Raw genomic sequence first — 16,573 nt, forward strand, 5'->3', positions numbered from 1 at the left:
TCATTTGCATTTTCGAAGGAAATTTCACATGATGCAGTCCATTCTTCCACCATCTCCTTTCCTGGACACACCGGGCGAACCTCCTGTGCCTTGGAGGAAATGGTTCGACGCGTTTGAAAATTACCTGGGTGCTATAGGAGCACATAGGTTCAGGGCAGAAAGGAAAAAGTTTTTACTACTCCATTCTCTGGGGTATGAAGGGAGAGAAACCCTTAAACATTTACCTGATGTAGTTGTGGAAGAAGACGAAGAAACAGATGAATACAAAGACACAGTGAAAAAATTAAAAGCCAGATTTGATAAGCAACCCAGTGTGGTGGTGTCTAGACACAAATTTTTTAAAAGAATGCAGAAAACCGAGGAAGATGTAGACACATACATTACTGCTTTGAGGAAGTTGGTGGCAGAATGTGAGTTTGAAAATTTCAGTGAACAGTTGATTCGTGATCAGTTTATAGGGAAATGTCTGGACAAGACTATTAGACAAAAACTTTTATCTTTGGAAAATCCCTCCCTGGATGAATCTATTCGCATAGCGAAAAGTATTGAAACGTCACAATCTTCCATAAAGGAACTGGAAAGTAAAAGTATTGAAGTCGTTACCCCTGTCCGCTTTAAAAAACATGAGAGAAAAAAAGATTATCAGCCAAATAATTTCTTCAAAAGGACTGATATATGTTACAGATGTGGATATCCCTCCCATGTGAAAAGCGGTAGACCGTGTCCTGCGAGAAATGCAACCTGTCGCAAATGTGGGAAATTGGGTCATTTTGACAAAGTATGCCAAAGCCAAAAATATAAGAAAGAACAGGTAGCATGTGCCATGGATGCAAGTGGGAGTGACAGTGACGACACCCTTTGTGAACTTAAGGACATGGTAGTGGTTGTTAGGGAAGGGAACATAAAAAGTGGTAACCCTGATGACTGTGTAGATCCCTATGCCATCATCGGTGTAGGTGAAGAGAGTGTGAGGCTGCTTGTAGACTCTGGTGCTAGGATCACAATGATCAGTGAATCTTTGTTCAGGAGAAAATGGGGTAACAGACCTCTGCAACCGCCTGACCGTGAACCTGTATCCTATGAAGGGAGAAGTATAGAACTGATGGGGTACTTTGAGGACATCTTGATTTTCAAGAACAGACACATTTATGGAAAAGTATATGTCGCTGTCAATGGATTAGACATATTAGGATGGTTCCACCAAGGTTTGTTCAGTATAATGCTGTGCCCTGGAGCCAAGGAACAGATTCTAGTGGTTCGGGACCAAACACAGGTCGAGGAACTACTCAATAAATATCCCAGAGTGTTTTCAGGCGAATTGGGGAAAATCAAAGGATTTAAACACAAGATCAAGATAAAGAGTGATGTGGTACCGGTAAAACACAAAATAAGGAGTATCCCTTTCAGCATCAGAGAAGACCTGGAGAAAGAACTTTTGTCCATGCAAAAAAGAGGGGTTATTGAACCCATAGAGTCGTCTGATTGGTCCTCAGCATTGGTCGTGGCAAGGAAGAAAAATAATGATCTCAGAATCTGCATTGACTTGCGCAATCTAAACAAGGTCATCTGGGTGGACTCGCATCCTCTACCGAACATATCGGAAATGCTGGGTGTAGTCGAAGGTGCCAAGGTCTTCACAAAACTCGACCTGGCCTCGGCGTATCACCAAATTGAACTGGACAAGGATTCACGCCATTTCACAGCGTTCAACTCCCCTGCAGGTTTGTTCCAATTTTGTCGTATGCCTTTCGGTTTGGCCTCAGCAGCCTCTGTCTTTCAGAGGGTTATGGTCAATTTACTGAAGGGAATAAAGAACGTGGCCATATTCCAGGATGACATTCTGCTGTTCGCAAAAGACCAACAAGAACACGACATTGCACTGAACAAGATCCTGTCCATATTCCAGGAACATGGGGTGGTCCTAAAAAGGGACAAGTGTGAATTCTCTAAAGACAAGATGGATTATCTGGGTCACACTATATCGAGTGAAGGTGTCACGCCCAAACCGAGTTTGGTTCAAGCCATTGTTGATGCCTCCGCTCCCAAAGACAAAGCTGGTGTCAAGTCACTGTTAGGTCTCACAGAATTTTATGCCCGCTTTATTCAAGACTATGCTACAAAGATTCGTCCCATTTCCAAGCTGCTCCAAGACAGAAGTGAATTTGTGTGGGATGATGAATGCAAGGCTGCCTTTGATTGGATCAAGGAACAACTCAGCACGGTCAAGGCCTTGAAGCCGTTCGTACAAGGGGTCCAGTGTACTTTGACTGTTGATGCTAGCAGTTACGGACTGGGCGCTGTGTTGACACAGATGGTTGACAAAAAGGAACACACTGTAGGGTTTGCATCCAGAGTACTAAGAGAAGCTGAAACTCACTATTCGGTCATTGAGAAGGAGCTTCTAGCATGTTGGTGGGGCATTGAAAAATTTAAAAATTATTTGTGGGGACAAAAATTCATTCTTCAAACGGACCACAAACCATTAGTAGCGATTTTAGGGTGCACCAACAGCCGGGGGGCCACTCCCCGCATTGCACGCCTAGCCTCCAAACTCTTACAATACAACTTTGAGATTGTACATATTGCTGGGGGAAAAAATGTAAGAGCGGATGCACTGTCACGTTTGCCTGCTAATACTAGTCAGGACATACAAGGCATAGATGAATGCTGTTTTGACGAAAAGGAGGATTATATTATAGCGAGTGTTGAACTTAGTAATGTTTGTACTATTGATCAGCAAAAATGGAGGGAGGCGGTGGCTGGAGATGAAGTCTCTAAAAACCTGATGAAATATATTTCCCAAGGGTGGCCCAGGGAAAGGAATGTAGATGTTAAGTTACAACCCTATGTCAAGGTGTGTGATGAACTTTCGATTGAGAATGGTCTGGTTTTCAGGTTAGAGAAACTTGTTCCACCGGTGGACATCAGACCCACTCTTCTCACCAAAGCACATGAGGGGCACCTTGGTGCCACATTAACCAAGCGTAGAGTAAGAGAGTACTTTTGGTGGCCCAAAATGGATAGAGATATTGAGGAAATGGTGCAAGAGTGCACCGTGTGTTCGTCAAGTGACAAAAGTCTTCACACTAGTAGTCCTCCCCTCACTCCTATTCCCCTCCCGGGTGGACCGTGGGAAAAACTTGGCATAGATGTTCTAGGACCCTTTCACAGCCTTCCCCAACAGTGCAAATTCGCCATTGTCATGGTGGACTATTACACTAAGTGGCCCAAGGCCAAGTTTGTCTCTAAAGTTGATTCCCAAGAAATCATTGACTTCTTAAGGGGAACATTTATGAGAGAAGGGTTTCCCCAAACTTTAATCTCAGATAACGGGGTACAATTTGTATCATCTGAGGTACAAGAGTTTCTTAGAGAATCTGCCATCATTCATCACCGAAGTTCTCTCTATCATCCTCAAACCAACGGCTTGGTAGAGAGACTCAATAGAGTCATAGGTGATTGTGTCAAATGGGCTCTCGCCCACCACAAAGATGTTCCCCATAGTGTCAGGACAATGTTGTGGTTCTATAGAACCACTCCTCATTCTTCCACTGGGGTGTCCCCCTTTGAACTACTGAGAGGTAGGAAACCATGTACCGAGTTTAGACCGGCTTGGATGTCTAAATGGAATAAATCCTATTCTTCTCCCCAAGAGATGGATGAGAAAGTGAGGTCCAAGTCTGCGGAGGTCCAGGTCAAACAAAAGGAGTACTTTGATGAAAGGAAGCGTGTTAAGATCAGAGAATTTGCTGTGGGAGACAGGATCAGAATAAAGAAACCAGGTTTTGTAAGGAAAGGAGAAGCCAAGTATGGGGAAATTGTGGTGGTGGATAAAGTGTGTGGTAATGCTGTTCGAGTCAATGGAAAAGACTGGTGGAATAGTAACAAGGTGGCGAAAGTTAAAAATATGCTCAATGACGTCAAGTATCCCATGTCGAGAAGTGAGGCCTCTCTTAGGAGCTCTCACGGTAAACTTGATGTCCCGAATTCTTCTCCCAGCCACGCCACTGTCAGGAGGAGTACCAGAACAGTTAATATTCCTGTTAGATACCGTCAATGACTTTCGGTGTTTCTCCTTACCACTGTGGTGTTTCTCCTGCACTTGTTCTCTCTCTCTCTCTCTCTCTCTCTCTCTCTCTCTCTCTCTTTCTCTCTCTCTCCTACTCTCTTGTGGTTTTCTTTCTTTTCTTTCCTTTTCTTTCTTTCTTTCTTTCTTTCTTTCTTTCTGTCTTTCTTTCGTTCGTTCGTTTTTCCCTGTCTTTTCTCTCCTCATCGCTGCTCTCTCTGCTTCTCTATTTTCCAAGGAAAGGAGATATGTAGTGGCCTGCTCTGCCTCGCGCTGCTAGAGCGCGAGGCGTACATTCAGCGTCTCGCGCTGTCCGCGATGACGCGGTGTTTGTGACAGTTATGACAGTTAGATCATTATTACTGTGAAGCCACAGGCAAGCGGCGTGCCCGTGGGAGTTCATGAAATAAAGACTTGCTGTTTTCTACTCTCGACATCGTCTGTTTACTACAATTTGCTTCTAACAATAGCAATGTCAACAGAGCTTCAATCTGAGAAATCCACACGCTGAGATCTAAACACCTTTATCTGAGGAATAACTGTATGCTGACCCTAAGTTAGATTTTGCTACTATATCCCTTGTATCACCCATGCCCAAAACGGGCCATAGTCCCACTCTTTCCCTTAATTTGCTCAAGTTGTAGCTAGTAATCACCCTACTTGCCTTCTCTTATAACCACTCATGGCCAAAACGCATGGCACAAACAAACTGAGCCGGTGGGCACACATACTCGGTGCTGTAATCAGAAATGATTGATTGGGAGTATTTTTCACATGTGCTGGTTCTTGCTTGTAACAAGTGTTGAATGCATTTCAATTAACTGACATAATCACTTCTGCTGGAAACTTTCCTGACATTGAGTGGTCCACAAAAAATCATTCCGTTCTAAGCACCCTAGGACTGTATACAAAGTCAATTTTTTAGCATGTCACTCCAAGGTATGGATACTTTCCTCAAACCAACATGTCTCTGGTAGACCACCAAGGTCTAGTCTCTCGCAAACAGGACATACAAGGTCTTGTCTCTGAAACACATTCTCATAGCAATGATTCAGAGGGTCTGGACAGGTTCTGGCTACAAGGGGGGTTATTACACTCCTGGATGCTGTTAATGCTGTGCACAGTCTCCTAGACCAAAACATCCTAAGCACATGGAATACAACACACTACACACCACCTAGGTAAAAAAGGACCACACTTGTGGAGGACTGTGCATAATTTACATGGCAAGGTTCAGCAGACTTTCCTCCTAGGGGTACAGGTGAGAAGGCCTGTACTCACCTTCTACCAACCATCTGCCCCCAACCACAAGTTACCTTAGACTTTACTGTTATATATCATGCAAAGTCATGGTGAACATTTAATATGCTTACAGATGGCCAAGTACACTGGTAGGAGGAAAAAAAGCAGGTTAGAAAAAAGTCAAATGGGGCAGGTCGTCCCAGCTTTCCCAAGGTGTGACGCAACTTCAGCCTCTACAAGCATCCTTTAAAACTATTGTCATCATGAGTTCTTCTTGCAATAGTGGCAGTATTATGGTCTGCAGTACTCAGTTCATAAACGTGCCCTACAACTGCTACTGAATCAGAGGATAGGAGATCTCTCCTCTCTACTGCCTACGGCTCTAGTAGAAATGGAACTCTTCTTGTTGTGGCAAACTGGAGGAAAATTCTGCATTTCGAGGTGAGCAGTCACTGTACATAGCTCCTCGAAGTGACGCTGGCATTGATCGCCACGTCACCAAACTTGTCGTTCACCTGAGTGCTGAATCAGAGGAGTAAGAGAAAGGCTCCTACTTCCACTAGTTGCTACTCCTGCAACCAGCTCCATTTTGCAGACATCTCCCTGTGTAATTGCGATCCGGTGATGAAGTGTGCAACTGTGGGAAAATACCAGACTGACTATGTTCAATCCTTCTTGATCTTATCTGCCGGCCATGCTCTGTAGACAGAAGAGAGATGACCCCAAGGGTTAAGCTTTCGTCTCCTCTCTATTTCCCATATTTTCTCTTTGCTTTCTATCTCTAAATTTCTTTGGATTAACAAGACTGGTATCTCCTCCTCAACTGGTTGACTTAAGAGTTTCACTTTCCCCTGATTTCTGTATTTTTGGAGGGTGCAAATGTTGAAACATGTATAACTTCAACTTTCTTGTGTAACGGTAAACACTGATCCTGACGTTTGCAAAATTCATATTTGTATCTGGACAAAAAGTTAAGACCCGATGAAGTACTATTTTTGTGTCTCAATTATTGTCATTACGGGGATGTTGATTGCTATATCCGTTTCCTTATGTCCTACTGATCTGGTCCCTTGGCTTTGCCATCCTTTCTTTTTGACGGCTGTGGGATGCCTTATCATCTTCTTCCCCCTTGTTGTCCTGAATCTCCATCACCTCTTCCTCTGCTGTGTGCTCTCTTGCATCTTCTCTGTCTTGTGTCCATACATATACCAACCTCATTCCCTCCATAAATCAAGTCTTAAAGCTGGGCACAGGCAATCACCATGAATCACTGTCCATTTACCACCTGGAGCTGTGACCGGGGTCTTGGGCCCAGATTGGCCCCTGTAACATCACTTCCCATCCCATTGCTGCTCGTTGGCCAATATCCAGGCTACTTAGTGACACACACAGCTTTTGTAGAACCTTTGCCGTGTTTGGAAGACACCACAGAGATCCGGGATTTCTCTTAGAAATACTCCGTAAGGCAGGGTTTTATGTAAAGTTTCATAGACTTGCTACTGTGATCTCAGGAGCGGAAGTGGAACCGATCATGAAATTTAAAAACACCCAAAAACACAAAGAGCAGAGAATTACTCCTTGTGCCCTTGGTAGCACCCCCTTCTCTTGAAAGCAGATCTGGACATCCTGATGATGTACAGTGCTGCACACAAATTAGTGATGTTCACAAGGTCCAGCTTGGATGAATATACCAAATTATGTCTAGACGCTGGTGGGACTCACTAACCCAGAGAGTTTGTGTAAGGTTGATAGCTGCGTGCTGTGGCCCCGCTGGAAGGACTAAGCGGCTCCCCATCGTACTTGTGTGGTGATGCTGCCCTCCTCTGTGGGTTTCTTGCTCCTGATGGCTGGCCTCTGGGCATTGCCTGCTTTGCACTGTTTCACATCTTTACCAGAGAACCAGCAGCAATGTTCTTCTGCATGTTCTTCTTCTCACCATGGAGAGATGTTTTGGTATCCGGGATGGGTGGCTGTGAAAACACGGGGCAAGAGGAGTTTTCACGTATACGAATAGAACCTCAAATTCCACATCAATTTCAGTGCAACAAGGATCAGAAAATAATCCCTGGCATTTGTGGAGTCCAGGATTCATCTCCCCTTTTCAGGTCCCCCTTACTTTTCATATTCATACGAATCCACATTCACCTCTAATTCCATCATTTGGACTTAATACTTATTTCTCAGCTGACAACACAGATTTTTGTTTAGATAAATAACTTGTTTCTTCTATAGCATTCAATCTTTAATAGATTCACATGTTTGAATCAGAGTACCAAGCAGTATTTCCAAATTACATAAATCTGTAAATATTATAAAAGCACAAAAATAATAACTTTTTTCTTTTAATCGCTCAATGGCTCAACTTACATAAAGAGATGGTCAATAATGGCTTGCCCCACTGCGTCATTGTAAAATGTAGAGTCGCAAGAGTAGTGTTGAGTGAAAGTATGAATGTTTTTCCATGTAGCAGCTCAGCAAATCAGTTACAGAGGAACACCTACATATAATGCTGCAGAAGTTGCCATAGACTTTGTGGAATGCGCCCTTATGGTTCCTTGTGAAGGACGTCCTGCTTTTAGATGGCAGAAGACTATGGTTGTAGAAACCCATCTTGTATTTGTCTGTTTTGTAAAAGCCTAGCCTCTTATCTGGGGAACGTGTGCAAGGAGGAGTTGGTAAGACTTTTTAAAACTGTGAGTTCGATTAATATAGAAAATCGGAGTTGGGTGAGCAACGCACTTGCCTAACTGAGAGGGGAGACACTGGGGCCTGGCCTGGCCTGCTGCTGTGATCCCCGAAGTAAAATCCGCGCCCTGCGGCCTTGTCAGGACTGACGCTGGGAGTGAGCCTCGGCTGGGGGTCGCATTATCCCCCCCCCCGAGTGGTGATCTGTGGTGCCCCCCCTCACGCAGCTGAAGCTGCATAATGACGACAGAGGCAGGTGAGCGGTGGCTCGGGCCCGCCGGAAGAGGTGAGGCCGGGGCCTAGCGTGGCCTGACTGGCGCTGATCCCTCCCTCCTGCACGAGGGCCGACACAGAGAAGACACACAGGAAGCGGATTGGGCACGCGGGGTCCTGGCGTGAGTGGAGCGCGACCCCGGGGAGCAGTGTAGGTGAGACTGCGGTTGCGCATCCAGGAAGCAGGTTCGAGGCGCAGAGAAGGCCGCCCACACCCCCATCGGGCTGCGCCAGAAGCTGAGAGGTGAGGAGGGCCGGTGCAGCGGGACAGCGTGCAGCCCCTGGAGGGACTAAGTACGAGGCGGGAAGAGAGGGATCTAGTGGGAACACCCACAGACACAGCAGGGACCCCCCGCTCCGTTGAAAAAGCCCCGGTCCAGCTTGGTGCCGGGGGAGCATGAGTTGGGGGTGCCAAGCTTAAAAAGACACGCCAGGCCTCATGGACACACAGCATGGTGACACACGGTCATGTCATGCCTGTCTTCCGTTTGTTCCAAAGTCAGGTGTAGCTGGGGGCAGAAGGGGAGGAGCCGCGGGGGAAAGCGGCAGTCAGAAAACGTATGCGAGGAGAAGAATAAAGAGGCATTTATTTCCGCATCCTGTGTCTGCGTGTATTTGCTTTCTTTGCGGGACGAAACACTGGCGACAAAGGTGGGATACAGGCACCCCCCTCGATATTCCTGCAAGCTGGAGAAAGCGCGCGCTGCCGCTAACGAGAGCGGAGCGCCCAAAAATCCAAAGAAGCGCGAATGAGGACAGCGGGCATCGGCAGCCCATAATTAAAGAAAAAGCATCGGAGGGCCTAATTGTCCAGCTGGAAGCAAGAGAGGCGGCCCACAAATTGGGGTAAGCTCAGGAACAATGCCCTATGAAATGTGGAACTGAAGCACCTGCATGAGTCTCCTCTGGCGGCCATCTTAAAGTCAGGCACTCTGCACCAGCAACGCTTATTCCTGACGCGGTGGCCATCTTAAGGTCAGGCAGTGTACTAAAAAGACCCCTGGAGCCTGCCAAAGTGAGACTGAAACCCTGTGAACGTCTCTAAGGCCCACTAGAGTCATATTGCGCCCCACCATGTCGGACCCTGACTCAACGCAGCAAGCTGCGCCTAGTACAGCACATGGTGCTCCGCCTCCTGGACCGATACCCATGGGAGTGTCATACCTTCGCCCCCCTGAACCACTACCACTGACGTCCGGTAGCAGCATGGGCCCTGCGTGGAAGAGTTGGCTTGAGGACTTCATGAAGGGGTCACAAGTCTGTGACTCCAACCAACAACTTATAGCCCTGCGTAATCTTGTAGGCAAAGACATCGGACAAATCATCAAAGACCTACCACCGGCCAACACTGCATCATATGAGGACGTGAGAGAAGCGTTGAACAAAATGTTTCTTCCCAAGCGGAACCTAGACTACGAGCGGTACTCATTCAACCTCGCGTCCCAAGAGCGAGACAAACCCATGGGCAACTTCATCTCCCACCTAAAACGTCTAGCTCGTTATTGTGAATTCGACAACTTCACCACAGAAGACGCACTACGTCTACGAATCAATTCAATTCAAAATAAGCTTTATTCGGTTGGGACATACAACCATAAAAGCACAATATATTACACATGACAAACTAAAATACCGTGATACAGATCCACATACATTATTAAAACACATACAGTTATCATTTTACAGTATCCAAGAGACTATGGTTATCTTCTCTTAAAATAAACAGTAAGCGCAGAATAGCATTGCATATTTACATTAGGGGGAACCATCGGGACTTATCAATGTCCGGTATATAGTGCGTAAGTTAAAGCAAAACTCCAGATGTAAACAATGGACTCATAGCAGCGTAACCTGATATTGATAGCGAAGGATCAACTCGCAAAGGCTTAAAAAGTACAACAACTAAAGTGCAAAGTGCATAGCAGCATAACACAATATTAGTAACGATGTATCATTTCACATGCTAAATGCTAAAATGCAAAGTGCAGGAGCAAAAGGACTGTCCCTAACTTAATGAGGGATAAAGGTTCGCGTTAGAACAGCATACTCTTTCTTATCTTGATTGCACTTAAAATAAATGTAGCAGTATAAAAACATACATCAGGGTCGTTGAGTGCAAAAAGTAGGGTCATAGCAGCATTGATGGTATTGGTTTCATACTTTTTAAACAGGGGCTTGAGATAGACAATCCTTAAAGGCAGGAAAAGATCACATAAAAACAGAAAGTGCAAAGTGCTTTGTTTTGTGGACCCGTCACAAGGACAAGGGGTAACTGGGTGCTGGTTCATCACAGGAAACGCAACCAGATGGTGCACGAGGCCTAATCTCAGTCTGGTTAATACATAACGAAGGGAAGATCTAGTGACTATAGAGAGATAGGATTGGAAACCCAGCGTATCCATATATTGGTGGTAAAACTGGTACATGGTTTGTTTCTTCATTAATTCCCTCCTACATATGTTCTTATGTGACAAAAAGATGTTCTTTAACTCCTGTTTAGATGTAACTGGTGTCTCGTTATGCTTTCCCAGAACAGATAGATAAAAAATGTCCCCATAAGTTTGAGTTAAATATTTCAACCATGGTATCTTTAGATAATTATCCAGGCATAGACAGTCATTTATAATAGACTTAGTAAAAGTTGTCTTGTCTTTAGACCATATCGAACGCCAAAGCTGAAGCGGTCTCAATGCTATTAAATCACTCAAAAAGTTAAGACCAACCTCGCAATGAATAGGTTCAGAGGGGGCAGAGACGGGGAGACATAAAAGCTTTCTTTAAAAGAGTTCTCTTCCACCTGTAAATCATGACAAGGTTCTGATCCCCAAATCCCAGCCCCGTAAAGGGCGACCGATGTACATCTAGCTTTAAAGATCTCAATCATGTCTTTAATGCGACGATCCCCCAGATTAATGGCAAATTTAAAAACACCATGTATACTTTTCCTCAATTTGGCCCGAACCTGGGATATTTCATAATTCCATTTCCCATCCGATGAGAAAGATACCCAAATAACAGAAATTATCCACATTTTCTATTTTATTACCCTCGATAAAAAACAGTTTCAAGCTTTTATATTTTGGGTCACATACCATTGTGAAGGTTTTGGTTTTGTTTATTACCAGCTTCCTCTGGTTAGTAAAAGCTACAAACCCATCTATTAACCTCTGGAGGCCAACTGGTGTTCTTGATAAAAGCACGGCATCGTCCGCGTAAAGCAGGACTGGAACTTCTTTGCCTTCCACTAGTGGTGAATCCGCCTGTATCCTCTTAAGTATAGCATCGACTTCGTTAATAAACAGAGTAAAGAGTAGTGGGGCTAGTACACAGCCTTGGCGAATGCCGCATTTTACATTAAAATTAGGGGTGAATTTACCCTTCTGGCCATATCTAACTTTGGTTGAAAGGTTTTCGTACAACCTGGCCAAGAAATAGATAATCGATTTCGGGGCCCCTAGAATGAGTAAAACAGACCATAAAATTCCATGATCAACCAAATCAAAAGCACTACTTATATCATTAAAACATAGAAAAAGCCGACCCTGCTTGGCTTTGGTATATTTGCCGATTAAAAGCTCCAAATTAATACACTGTTCCAACGTGCCTAACCCTTTTCTAAAACCATATTGTGCCTGTGACATAATTTCGTTATACGTAACCCACTCCTCCAATCTTAACAATAAAACCCCACTCATTATTTTTACTGAGGAGTCAAGTAGGGAGATTGGGCGATAATTCTTCGCTTCTGATTTGTTACCTTTTTTATAGATAGGGATAATAACGGATTCCCCCCAAGAGGAAGGGCAACCCTCAGTTACCGCTGTGTTAAAAACTCTGGTGAGTATGGGTCCCCACAGTTCTGGTATTGATTTGTACACATCAATGGGGACACCGTCTACACCCGGTGCTTTGTCTCCTTTACTATTTCCTATTCCTATCAGGACTTCGTCCAAAGTTATATCAAGCGGGATAATTGGCCAAAGGCATTGGGTATTTAAATTTACTGAGGGGATATCGCTAGGGCTAAAAATACTAGAAAAATGGCCCACCCATTCTTCACAGCTTACATGAGTTAAAAGCTCTGGGACTGATTCGATTTTAAGTAATTTTGAATTCACTGTTTCCCAGAATAGCTTATTATTTGAGGTTTCTGCTGCAAATGCAAGGTTGTCCCATGCCTCTTGTTGGAGCTCTTTCTTCCTTCGTTTTATATTAAGATTATATTCTTCTCTTAGCAAATGGATAACTGAACTATCCCTTGGTTTGTTTGAGAGGGCTATTTTCAAACGGTTCAGGGAAACAGTACAAAAGTGATCAAACCAGCCCCTAGCCTGTGTTGGTTTCCTGGGGAGTAACAGAGTCAGTAATTTAGTGATATGAGCGGAGATTTTAAGGGAATTAGATATAATCTGTGGCGGTTCCGTCCCAAAAGATAAACAATCATCTATTTCATTACTACATGTCTGTACAATCTTTCTTTGCATCACACAGGAGCTGGAACCTCTCCATTTCAGTCTTGTACCATTAGGGCGTGTAGGTATGATGTTATTCACAATTGTACATGGTTCAGCTGTCTTACGCCCCCATATATTCAGGTACATAGTAATTGAATTATGGTCACTTATAGACAATTCGACAACCTGCGGGGTAGAGCATAAATTTACAATATTGGCTGAAACTATGACATGGTCCATACAACTGTGCGCAGACCTTCCAATAAAGGTTGGGATCTCTTGTCCGCTCCCATCCTTCACACACTGCAGAATATCCAGGTAAAATTCTGTCATTACTGCATTTAGGGCCTCATGTAGGTAGCCAAATACCGGTCGGTAACGGCCGATTTTCGGTAAATATGCCGTTACCGACCGGTATTCAGACAAGTGAGATGTAGGAGTCCAAAAACGACTTTTCGGTAAATATGAGGCGGTAAATACCGAATCATATTTACCGAATTCTAAAATACCGAATCAGATTTACCGAATACATACTTAACGAATCGGTAAATATGAAGTGGTAAATATGAAGTGGTAAAAATGAAAATGACATGTAGGAGCACTCGGTAATTAAGAAATCCAAGAAAATCGGTAAATAAGAGTCGGTAATTAACACGGATTGAAAGCAGGTGGTAACCATCAACAGTGCATATAAGCAATCCCAAAATGCAACAGCGTGGACAACATGGCCGCTATGTATGTCATTGCAAGGCGCCTACGTCTACAGGCAGCAGGACTGAGGGTTTGGCGACGGGAGGAACGCATCTACAGACAGCGCATCACACTATTCCACCTGACTGATGCAGAGATACATGAGAGGTACAGGCTACACCCCGAAACCATCATGGACTTAATCAGGGACCTTCACCCACTCCTGGACCAGCCAATAAGAAGGGCGCACGCCATACCCCCACATGTGCAGGTGCTCTGCAGCCTACATCTGCTGGCATCCGGCAGTTATCAGGTGGTGATAGCTGCGGTGGGTGGTGTATCCCAGAGTTGCCTGTCACGTTTCTTCAGGAAGTTCCTGGATGCCATGATGCAGAGAATGCACCACTACATCAGCTTCCCCAACACACAGGCTGCACTGCAGAAAACAAAAACAGACTTTTATCACATGGCACAGTTCCCCCATGTCATCGGCTGTATTGATGGTACACACATCCCAATCTGTCCACCAGCTGACACAGAGCACATCTACAGGAACAGGAAGTCCACCCACTCCATCAATGTGCAGGTGATCTGTGATGCAGGGAACATCATCACAGATATTGTTGCAAAGTTTCCTGGGAGCACCCACGATTCGTACATCTTCCAGAATAGTGGGATCTACACACGACTGAGTGCCGGAGAATTTGGAGAGGGATACCTGCTAGGTGAGTAACAGTGACGCCCCTTGCAACCTGCAAATCATAGTGTAAAGAAGCATGTGACTGATGTTTCCCTTTAACTCATCTAGGCGACAGTGCATATGCATGCCGGTCATTCATCCTCACTCCCTACCTACACCCATCAACCCAGAGTGAGAGACGATACAACGTGGCACACAAAACAACACGCAATGTGGTGGAGCGCACGTTTGGACTACTGAAGAGCAGGTTCCGCTGCCTCCACAAGAGCGGAGGCGCACGCCAGTACACACCCATCACCTGCTGCAAGATTATTGCCACTTGTGCAATGCTGCACAACCTTGCCACGAAAAAAGGTACAGATGTGGAACTAACATATTTTGAGGACAACGAGGATGAGTCAGGCCAGCCACAGGGCAACGCAGCTAGAGTGCCAACTGCAATCGATGGGAGAGAGAGACGGACAGAGATCACATGCAACTATTTCTGAGTAAGTAAGGGGACACAGCCAGTTGTGATTAGTCATGACGTAGTTTTAATGTGGCACCACGCCATGAACACATGAACAAGCCAATCTGGCAATATACCATCTATACAAGGAGTATGTCCAGGGTTACGTCACCCATTGGGAAGTGGATAAGCAGGGCCACATCAATGTTTGCGCATACGCGCTGCAGTGGTGGATGGCACGGCCTGTGCATCCTCACTAGAGCCAACCCCAAGCCGCCTGCTGCTCCTGCGTCCTTCTGGGACGGGGGGTGTGATGCTGCTCCTGCTGCTGGTGTCGATGCTCTCCGCAGCATCCCCTGCAGCAGTTGTCGACGCCTGACTAGTAAATAGCACCCCTAGTGCACTTGTCACCTGCACCATCCCCCGAGACAGGTCGCTGCAGCAGTGTGTTAGGCCCTCCTGCATCGTCACAGAGCGCCGGCACAGTAGAGAAGTCGCAGTTGCCAGACGGTTGAGTGCCCTGTTGGTAGTGTCCCTTCTCTGCCGTTCCCGGCGCCGTGCCTCGATGTCAGCATCTAATTTGCTGCACAACTGCTGGATTGACTGGGACATGTCCCAAATGCCCGCAGCCATGCCGCTGATGTTATTGTCCATGTTGACTAATGTAGTTTTCATCACCCGCATGTGCCTCTGGACTGTCATGACTGCCTTTGTTTGCAGGCGCTGTTGTTTCAACATTTGGCCCTCGAGACCCAAGAAGACACCATGGCCGTCAATGGGTGCTGGTGGACTCTGGACACGCGACCTGCGGCGCCCTCTTGCTCCCGTCTGTGCTGCCTGTGAGGTGTGGGGCACAGTGGCATGGCTCCCTTCCTGGGGCCTGGTGAGTTCTTCAGGGCCCATGCTGTCGTCTGACGAGGTGTCTAAGGCTCGTAGCCTGGCTGCTGGACGCCTCCTCATTCCCACACCTGCAAGCGGAGATGTGGCCGGTGATTCAAACATGAGTGGCGATGCTGGCTCTGGGTGAGGTGATGCTGGCTCTGGGTGAGGTGATGCTGGCTCTGGGTGAGGTGATGCTGGCTCTGGCTGCGGCGAGGCTGCCTGTGTTGGTGGTGCGGCTGCCAGTGGGCCTGCTCCCTGGTCTGAACTTGTGCTGGCTAGAGGTGATATTTGTGGCCGGTGTGCCGTCTCTCCTGCAGCATGCCCTGTCCTGCATGATGTCACATCTGTGGACAGAAATACAACATTGGCTCAGTGTCCCCGAAGGGCTGCATTGAAAGCGTCACAATAAATCATTTCACATTCCAAAATGTCCTCTGTCTCCTTGTGCCTCGAGTGCGTGACATGCCTTGTTGCCCTGTAACATTTACGTCATGGTTGGTGTTTCCCTGACTACATCTCCCGGAATGCATTGCCTGTCTGCACTGACACGTGTGGACTGCAGTGTGATTCTCGTTTCACAATGGGGGATGTGGGATAGGGATAGGGGGTGCTACATTGCTGTGCTTTCGTCTTACCTTGTTGTGTGGCGGCTCTGGCAGAGCTGTCGGCGTCCCCAAGACCCACGACGCTCTCTTGCTCGATTGTGGCCCCCACCAACTCCTCCAGTTCGGTGAGGGCAGGTGCCCTGTTGGTTCCACCTCCAGTCTGGCTGGCCTCCTTCTGGATGTCGCCCATCTTCCTCTTGGTTACAATCCTCAGTTCATACCAGCGCTTCTTTAGGACCTCTATGTCCCTGTGGGTCACTCCCACAGCATTCACATGGGCCTGGATGGCCAGCCATATGTTGCGCTTTTCAGCCTCAGGCACTTGCAGGGATTGCCTTCCAAACAGCTTCTGGTGCTGCTTCACCACCTCCTCCACCAGCACCTGGAGTTCCTTGGGGCTAAATTTCAGCTTCCTCCTCCTTTCCCCTCCGTCTCTCTGTGTTCTCTGGCTGGACATGATGTTCGTTTTCCCGCTCGCACAGGCACCGGCTCCCTGCCTCTCCTCTGCACTCCAAGCCTCTCCAGGGT

The 16,573-nt window shown here is 46.3% G+C and overlaps 1 protein-coding gene across 11 annotated transcripts in view; it reads right to left on the reverse strand.

Annotated features, from left to right (window-relative positions):
- Nucleotides 1–16,573, reverse strand: part of LOC146786085 (eukaryotic translation initiation factor 4 gamma 1-like) — a 68,960-nt gene that overhangs the window by 14,532 nt on the left and 37,855 nt on the right. The gene's annotated exons all lie outside the window — the stretch shown is intronic.

Source organism: Triturus cristatus, chromosome 11 (genome assembly GCF_964204655.1).
Source record: "Triturus cristatus chromosome 11, aTriCri1.1, whole genome shotgun sequence".
Classification (NCBI taxonomy): domain Eukaryota; kingdom Metazoa; phylum Chordata; class Amphibia; order Caudata; family Salamandridae; genus Triturus; species Triturus cristatus.